Source organism: Garra rufa, chromosome 15 (assembly GCF_049309525.1).
Source record: "Garra rufa chromosome 15, GarRuf1.0, whole genome shotgun sequence".
In the NCBI taxonomy this organism is placed as follows: Eukaryota; Metazoa; Chordata; class Actinopteri; order Cypriniformes; family Cyprinidae; genus Garra; species Garra rufa.
In genome coordinates this window covers 2,112,669-2,122,523 of record NC_133375.1, presented here as the reverse complement: position 1 = coordinate 2,122,523, position 9,855 = coordinate 2,112,669, and positions in this window count along the sequence as shown.

The window sequence follows — 9,855 nt, the reverse complement described above, 5'->3', positions numbered from 1 at the left end:
ACTGTACACCTTAATGCATAAATTAATAGAATAGCCTATATCTTAAATCCCATGTTTAATTGAACATTTAGGCTTTATCAAATGAAACACATTATAGATTTATTTCTGGGCTTTTCCCCACTGCCTGCCAGACAATTCACCGGCAGAACATTATATATATTAATCTTATGATCACATTTCAGAGAAATCAGGTGTGAGCCGCATGTGCGCCGTTTAAAACAATTTTATTTTATAGACGCGACGCTTAGATATCTAGCCTATTTGTAATATATTTCGATTTTTTTATTAACATAAAATTGTCTGCGCTTCACAGCGTCAGAACTGAAACTTAAAATGCTTGACAAGGAGGAATGAGCCAAAAATTAAGCGCATTGTCGAATTATTGTTTTCCAAACCTAATGTAGAGACTTACCATTAATATGCGCGTCCAGCAAGTGTGAGTCGCTTCAAACGAGCTTTATAATTCAGCTAAAGGTCCGTGTTCAGTCATTCAGAAACTTCGGGAGCGAATCTTACAGGTCTGAGGTCTTCCTCGGTGTCTGAACGTCTTCCTCCGTCTCGGATCAGTGTGTTGGAGAGGTCTTCATTGGATAGTGCGCTCATGTGACAGCTCTCGTGAAGATGATGCGCGCCAGTCGTTACAGCAGCGGCATTTTATTATCAGACCAGCAAAAAAAAAAAAAAAAAAAAAAAAAAACACAGAAAGAAAGGTTTGGCCATTCACACAATTACTGATTGGTACATTAACAAGTATCCAAATATAACGCAAAAACAAAAGCGTTTATTCTATATAGTTGTTTTATTTTGTTTGAATAAGTTTGTTATTATCCAATTATATTGGCTAATGATTACCCAATATTTTAGCTGATATATTATTTTGGCATTCAAACTGTTATAGACTTCTTCCTCTGAAATATGCAAAAGAAATGTAGGGGTCAATGACAAAGTCTGAATTTGTGAAGTTATTCAAAAATACATTAAAAAGGTAATTCACGTGACGCATATATGTTCTATTAACAAAAACTAAACAGAATGTTATTAATATTAATAATTAGTTAATAAAACAGGTCTATTAGAGACCCTGTTTATTATCGTTAGATTTATTAGCCTATGTATTCACACATTGTGAATAGGCACGCTTTGTTGAGGTGAAATAGAGCAAACGTTAAAAACGTAAAGGTATGAATTACCTTGAGAACAAGGATTGTGTAAAAATGAAATCTCAGAATCTCAGACATTTTGGATTCATTAAATCCAAATAGAGTTAATGCGTTGTACAAGCCAACTTGATTACAAAGACTACATTTGAACTCGCTTGCGCTTTAAAAAAGGGATTTGTAAAATATTTATCCATTTATCATCTCACACGTCTTTTATTTGTCACAGACCCATCATATCCATGAGCTATAGTGGACAAAAAGAATTGCTCTCAGAATGTGAGGGGATTTAATAAACGGTCTGTTGCGAAGTAGGCCTGCTCTTATATGCAACTCTACAAAAGCAAGTATGTTATTTTATGCTATATATGTGTTTCTTCATAATGCAGAGTAAAGCTTACATTGATTTATAGCCTATTTAACACCGAGGCTGGTTGAATGGAGTTACTGAAGAAGATAAGGCCCTGTAGAGTCAAATCTAGGCTATAGTTTAAATTGTGTTCGTTGTATAGTGAAGTGGCCGTCGCTTCATGACTGTGTCGCGGTGAGAGACGTGATAGTGTATCAGTTACCGCTGTCAAGGTTAGCAGTGTTATGCCTGGCTGCTGTGGCTCACTGCTCGGGTTTGGCGTTCTGTTCCTGATATGAAGCGCTTCACCGCGATGCTTTGACTCCGGAGAGACTATTTTTGCTTGGCGAGCATTCCTCCGTCTTCTGCTAAAATATCAATGTCTGATAGTGAATGAATACAATAAGGACGAGGAGCCACATCTCGTGCTTTGCATGGAAATAAAGTGCTGATTTGGCGAGCGGTACATTTGTTAAGAGAAAAGCGAAGGGGTATTGGTAACCTGTGTGAAGAAGTGCGCTTAACTGCTTTGACTGGAGATTACTTCACATTTTAGAAGTATATTTAAAAAATAAAACTCTACTTGCAGATAACATAATTTTGATGAAATAAAAGGCACTTAAGGCTACTTACTGAGAGCAAGCTTTTATGACTGTTTCTTGACAGGCTAATTACACTTCAAAATGTTAAAATAACGTCAAGTTTTAGCTAAATCATTGTTTTAATCTCGCCTTAAGTATACACTTATTTTAATGTGTTGACAAACATACTGAAGCACAAGTAAAGTGTTTGATTGTAATTTAAACTCAAGTGTTTTCATTATTACTTTTAAAACTAATGTATTATAACTTATAACTTATAAGTTGCAGCTTCATCACGACATAGACGTTTCAATAGAAATTACAATAAAGTATATTTAAATTGACTATAATGCTTGTCAGCTCAACTTGCACTTTAACCATGTTTCTAAGACAATCTAAGTAATTTTAAAATTGCATATAAAGAAGTGGTCGATAGTTCGAAGGTTCGATTATTGGCATTTTATATAGATCTAAATTTAAATTATGCATTTTTATTTAATTGCAAATATAAGATTAAGTAGCATCTGCACACAAACAGCTAACGAACTTCACTTTTCTGAGCCATTTCCCAAGAACTTTTAATCAGTTGATCCCATTCCCATGTCAGTTTTGGTCAAGTTCAAACCGGTGTCTTATCAGAGAAACTACAGGTATAGTTCATCACATTAACTATCCACTTTCCTTAGGCTCAGCCATTTGTTAATTTTATTGGTCCGCGTTATTTTTAGCTGTACAAAATGGCTCCTTTTGTCACGGTAGATAGAATGGGTCTGGGTCCAAATGCAGGGTAAGTAAAGAATTTAAAAACAAATAAACAAACCAAGACAAAAGGCCAACACGGCACAAAACTAATAACTAGAACACAAAATAACAAAACCGAGAACAAGATCAAAGGCCAGGGATATCATGAACACAAAAGTACATCAAAGACACAAGACAATGCAGACATGAATGCGGAGTGAGTAGTGGGATCTCTTATAGTCCAGATAGTGATAGGTGTGCGTGTAATCAGTGATAACGACAAGGACAGGTGAATGTTATCAGAAGTGCAGTGCAGGAAAGGGAAAACAGCGACCTCAGGTGGCTGAGGGAAGCCCCACAGCCCAGATCATGACAGTACCCCCTCTCAAGGGAACGGCTTCCAGACGTTCCCAAAACAAAAAAAAATCTGGAGGGAGGAGGAACGGTGTAAGGTGCATCAGGGGGAGGGATGGCGGGCCAGGCCCGTGCAGCGGAGGAACGTGAGTGGACACTGCCGCCAGAGGAACGTGAGCTGACCTCGCCGCCAATGGAACAAGAGCTGGCCTGGCCGCCAGTGGAACGTCCGCGGGCCCCGCAGCCAGAGGAATGCGAGTTGGCCCTGCAGCCAGGGGAACAGGAACAGAGAGCGCGGTCACCGGCGCGTCAGGAACAGAGGGAACGGTCACCGCCGCGTCATGAACAGAGAGAGCGGTCACCGCCGCGTCCGGAACAGAGAGAGCGGTCACCGCCGCGTCCGGAACAGAGAGAGCGGTCACCGCCGCGTCCGGAACAGAGAGAGCAGTCACCGCCGCGTCAGGAACAGAGAGAACGGTCACCGCCGCGTCCGGAACAGAGAGAACGGTCACCGCCGCGTCAGGAACAGAGAGAACGGTCACCGCCGCGTCAGGAACAGAGAGAACGGTCACCGCCGCATCCGGAACAGAGAGAGCGATCACCGCCGCGTCCGGAACAGAGAGCGCGGTCACCGCCGCGTCCGGAACAGAGAGAGCGGTCACCGCCGCGTCCGGAACAGAGAGCGCGGTCACCGCCACGTCAGGAACAGAGAGAGCGGTCACCGCCGCGTCAGGAACAGAGAGCGGTCACCGCCGCGTCAGGAACAGGACGCGCAGCCGCCTCAGCGCCAGGAACAGGAGGTGCGGTCACAGGAACGGAGACAACGGACCCCTCCGCCTTCTCACGGAAGAGCCACTCCGCCCCCACCGCAAAGCGGGAACGCCGTTGCGCCATCTCGGCCAGTTGGAGGTAGATTATCTCCTCGAACCGAGCAGCCGACGCCGCCTCAAAAGATGCCGCCTCCTCTGAAAGGAAAAAATTACTCCCCGCTGGACCCATCTGTGGAGTCTGCATTCTGTCACGGTAGATAGAATGGGTCTGGGTCCAAATGCAGGGTAAGTAAAGAATTTAAAAAGAAATAAACAAACCAAGACAAAAGGCCAACACGGCACAAAACTAATAACTAGAACACAAAATAACAAAACCGAGAACAAGATCAAAGGCCAGGGATATCATGAACACAAAAGTACATCAAAGACACAAGACAATGCAGACATGAATGCGGAGTGAGTAGTGGGATCTCTTATAGTCCAGATAGTGATTGTGAACAGGTGTGCGTGTAATCAGTGATAACGACAAGGACAGGTGAATGCTATCAGAAGTGCAGTGCAGGAAAGGGAAAACAGCGACCTCAGGTGGCTGAGGGAAGCCCCACAGCCCAGATCATGACACCTTTTGCTGCATGATATTGCAAATTGATGTGTCTTACCATATTATTTTAATGTACTCTCTTAACTATGAACAGGCTGGGTTGTACAGTTTTACAAGTTATTCTTCTTATTATTCCCCTATAGTGTTTTCAAGATGCGTTCTCAATCGGCCATATTAGCAACACTTACCATAAAAAACGCCACTGAACTGAATGAAATTTATTGCATATTTTCCTGATTATTGCTGCTGAAAATGGTCAATATTATCATGTTTTGGACTGTACTAACCGGTTGGACCAGGAAAACATTTGGAGTACTATAAACTGGCAAAAGTTTTAACAAATCAAGGAGAAGAGTGCAAAAAAACTGTCAGAGGGGCAAAATGCGTTTGTGGTTGGCCAAACTGAACCAGGATTTCCAGGGCAAAAACCTTGACAACATTCAAGTTTGTTCTTATCATTTCCAGGTGAAATATTAGGCTAATTTCTTAATTAATACTGCTCGTGTGCAGGGGCGCCGCTGGGGGGGGGGATAAGTTAAGACGATTCTAAGGGCCCATGCCCTTTAGGGGCCCCCAGAGATCTGCTTTGGTGTGGTAGGGGGGGCCCAAACTCATATTTTGTCATAGGGCCCAAAATTGCGAGCGGCGCCCCTGCTCGTATGTATCTTTACCACCTAGTTGTTGCATTTCCTGCTTACTAAGTCCTTCTCTATATGATTTAGCAGCTTCCACACGTTTTTTCCGTGGTTTAAACAGCACAAAATGTATTCAGTAGTACATTAACCGTGCAGTCCATGCTGCTGTTTACATCCGAATATCGCCAATATGGCCACGCATACGGGTAACTGCTGAAGGTAAACCCTTTATAGTTGCTAATGAACCGGAAGTCTCATCAATAGACTTTAGACTTAAAGAATTGGGTGGATGTGACAACCATGAACTGTCACAATAATTTTGTCTTTATTTAAAACTGTATATCTATTGTTTTAGCATTTGAGACCTAACGAAGGTCTGCTTATATTTCTATTATATGAAAATAACTGACAGTTACAATGATATCTTGTTAGATTTAATTACATTCATACATTTTTAAATGTGGCTTGAGTGTCCAATACAGGGCAAGTATATTATTTTATAGTTTATAGGGATTTTTCCAATCCCTCCGTCATGTAATTGGTTACTTTTCTTGATAATACTGTATAATATCTTGTAATGATAACACTTCATAAACCCCTCGCAGTTCCGTCATAGATTTAGATTTGAGCAGATGAATAGTAAATGTGCTTAAAGTTTGTCCCCTTTTTATTATGTAGAAACCATTTTCTAAAAACATTACTCCAATCCATGAAATTGTATGCATTTAGGCCTAGTCACAGCCTTTTACGCCTTGAAAAAACATCAAATAATAGGCTTTTTGTATTAAAAATACAATACATAGATATTATTATCATAAAGAGTGTGCGCATTTTAAACTTCCTCCAAACAGCTGTCACATCTTCAATCTTAAATGCACCACACGTCACCCTTTGTCCTTTGCAGGGTTGAAAACACAAAAAAGGCCTCAACAATAGTTCACAACAAGCTGAGATGTTCTGGTAAGGGGTCGGGGTATTCTTGAGAAATTTCTTGCCCTTGAAGGGTTTCTAAAACTACAACGCAGTCTTTTCCCGTTGGTGCCCGTTTGAGAGATTTACTTTGTCCATAAACAACAATGCCGTGTGCACGTTTTGACAGTCACAAGGCCAATTCCATAGGCAGCCTTGGACACATACGGTATAAATATATTTACCGAAGTAGTAGGGCAGTCTATCTTGACAGGATGTTCATTTCAACAAGGCACACGGAGTATGTCTCAATATAGAAACAATCCTCGTCATAGTACTGTAATCCTGCTTTGAGAGCAATATCAGATTCTGGTAACACCAAAAACAACTCATATGTTCTAATTACCTATAAAACTATTTCATTATTGGCACTATCTATGTAATGCCTATGTCCTCAAAAGGAGCTTAGAAGTCCATGCCTGTCAGCCTTTGGATATGAATAGTATCTTGAATAGATGAATCAAAATTTTGAGCAAAACATGGCCCTTTGCGGACAGAGTCTCTACACATGAGATATCTGGACTCCAGCAGCTGGTAAGATCCACTGCCAGAAAAGCCTCCTTATCCCCCACGTTGTCAAGGCCACAGCGAGCCTGTAGGTACAGTACACACAGTTGCAAGCACACACATTCACTCTCTATTTCTCTCCTCATCTCAATGAGTGACCTGACATGCCACATAAGAGGATCCCTTTAGAAAATACAGTTATGGCCAAATTAGTGCAGTCTGACAATAAACATCTTTCTTGGCATTGGTGGTTGTGTTAAGTTGTTTAAAACACTGCTTTTGTATTATTTCTGTCATTCTGTTCAGTCTAAAACTATCTATCTGTCTATATCCATGTCTGTCTGTCTATATGTCTATCTATATCTGTCTATCTATCTATCTTTCTATATCTATCTGTCTGTATATATATTTATCTATACTGTATATGTCTATTTATATCTGTATGTCTATATCTAGTCTACATCTGTCTATCTATCTATCTATCTATCTATCTATCTATCTATCTATCTATCTATCTATCTATCTATCTATCTATCTATCTATCTATCTATCTATCTATCTGTCTGTCTGTCTGTCTGTCTGTCTGTCTGTCTGTCTGTCTGTCTGTCTGTCTGTCTATCTATCTATCTAATGTCTATCTGTCTATCTATATAACTATCTAGTCTACTCTATTTGTATACTATTTCTATATCTTTATGTCTACATCTATCTATCTATCATCTTTATATATATATATATGTCTATCTATATATCTATACATCTTTATATCTATCTTTCTATATCTATCTGTCTATCTATATAACTATCTAGTCTACTCTATTTGTGTACTATTTCTATATCTATATATAAGTCTACATCTGTCTGTCTATCTATCTATCTATCTATCTATCTATCTATCTATCTATCTATCTATCTATCTATCTATCTATCTATCTATCTATCTATCTATCTATCTATCTATCTATCTATCTATCTATCTATCTATCATCTATCTATCTAATGTCTATCTGTCTATCTATATAACTATCTAGTCTACTCTATTTGTATACTATTTCTATATCTTTATGTCTACATCTATCTATCTATCTATCTATCTATCTATCTATCTATCTATCTATCTATCTATCTATCTATCTATCTATCTATCTATCTATCTATCTATCTATCTATCTATCTATCTATCTATCTATCTATCTATCTATCTATCTAATGTCTATCTGTCTATCTATATAACTATCTAGTCTACTCTATTTGTATACTATTTCTATATCTTTATGTCTACATCTATCTATCTATCTATCTATCTATCTATCTATCTATCTATCTATCTATCTATCTATCTATCTATCTATCTATCTATCTATCTATCTATCTATCTATCTATCTATCTATCTATCTATTTAAAGTCTATCTGTCTATATATATAACTATCTAGTCTACTCTATTTGTATACTATTTCTATATCTTTATGTCTACATCTATCTATCTATCTATCTATCTATCTATCTATCTATCTATCTATCTATCTATCTATCTATCTATCTATCTATCTATCTATCTATCTATCTATCTATATATTTAAAGTCTATCTCTCTATATATATAACTATCTAGTCTACTCTATTTGTATACTATTTCTATATCTTTATGTCTACATCTATCTATCTATCTATCTATCTATCTATCTATCTATCTATCTATCTATCTATCTATCTATCTATCTATCTATCTATCTATCTATCTATCTATCTATCTATCTATCTATCTATCTATCTATCTATCTATCTATCTAATGTCTATCTGTCTATCTATATAACTATCTAGTCTACTCTATTTGTATACTATTTCTATATCTTTATGTCTACATCTATCTATCTATCTATCTATCTATCTATCTATCTATCTATCTATCTATCTATCTATCTATCTATCTATCTATCTATCTATCTATCTATCTATCTATCTATCTATCTATCTATCTATCTATCTATCTATCTATTTAAAGTCTATCTGTCTATATATATAACTATCTAGTCTACTCTATTTGTATACTATTTCTATATCTTTATGTCTACATCTATCTATCTATCTATCTATCTATCTATCTATCTATCTATCTATCTATCTATCTATCTATCTATCTATCTATCTATATATTTAAAGTCTATCTCTCTATATATATAACTATCTAGTCTACTCTATTTGTATACTATTTCTATATCTTTATGTCTACATCTACCTATCTATCTATCTATCTATCTATCTATCTATCTATCTATCTATCTATCTATCTATCTATCTATCTATCTATCTATCTATCTATCTGTCTGTCTGTCTGTCTGTCTGTCTGTCTGTCTGTCTGTCTATCTATCTATCTATCTATCTATCTATCTATCTATCTATCTATCTAACTTCATTAATAAACAATATACAGCATAACCCTATACATTTCCAACAGGGATGAGTTCAATCAAAAACATAAAAAGATGGCTCATTTTTGGCCTACGGTAATGAAGTGTTTTTCTGGCATCTAACAGGCCTATCGCAGACATCTGCTGTGTCCTTACAGACACGCTCCTGGAGTGCGCCAGCTACAGGTGTGGTCCTCTCCTCCTCTATATCTCTTTCTTATTTCTTCCCTCTCAACTAATTCCCTTCAACCCTGACACACGCCAAACGCCTGCCATCTAACCGCCACACACACCGTTCACACACAGGCACGCTTGAACTGAAACCGCACACATGCATGTCCTTACCCCTCGACCCTGACACACGCCAAACCGCCTAACTGATAGCAGCCAGCCTCACCATTCCCCACCTAAATCCACCAGACCAACACACACACACACACACACACACACACACACACACTCTTCATCAAACTGACATGCATTCCGACAGATGCAACCTTGTACGCAAACATTCCTCTAACATCTCCTCCTATTGCTCCTCGCATTGCATAAATGACATAAAAACTCCTTTACGTGACTTTTTATACAAAAAGTATTTAGACATGAAATTGTTTGAATGTCATTGCATTAGATACTAAAATATCAAAGAAACGATGCCAGGGCTTTTCTCAGAACTTTGACTGCATTCTTCCCGGCCATTTTGTTGCAGTGATGACATTAACATGAGACACTAATTTGACAGATATAAATACTTTTTAATAAATACTCTTTTTGTGAAATG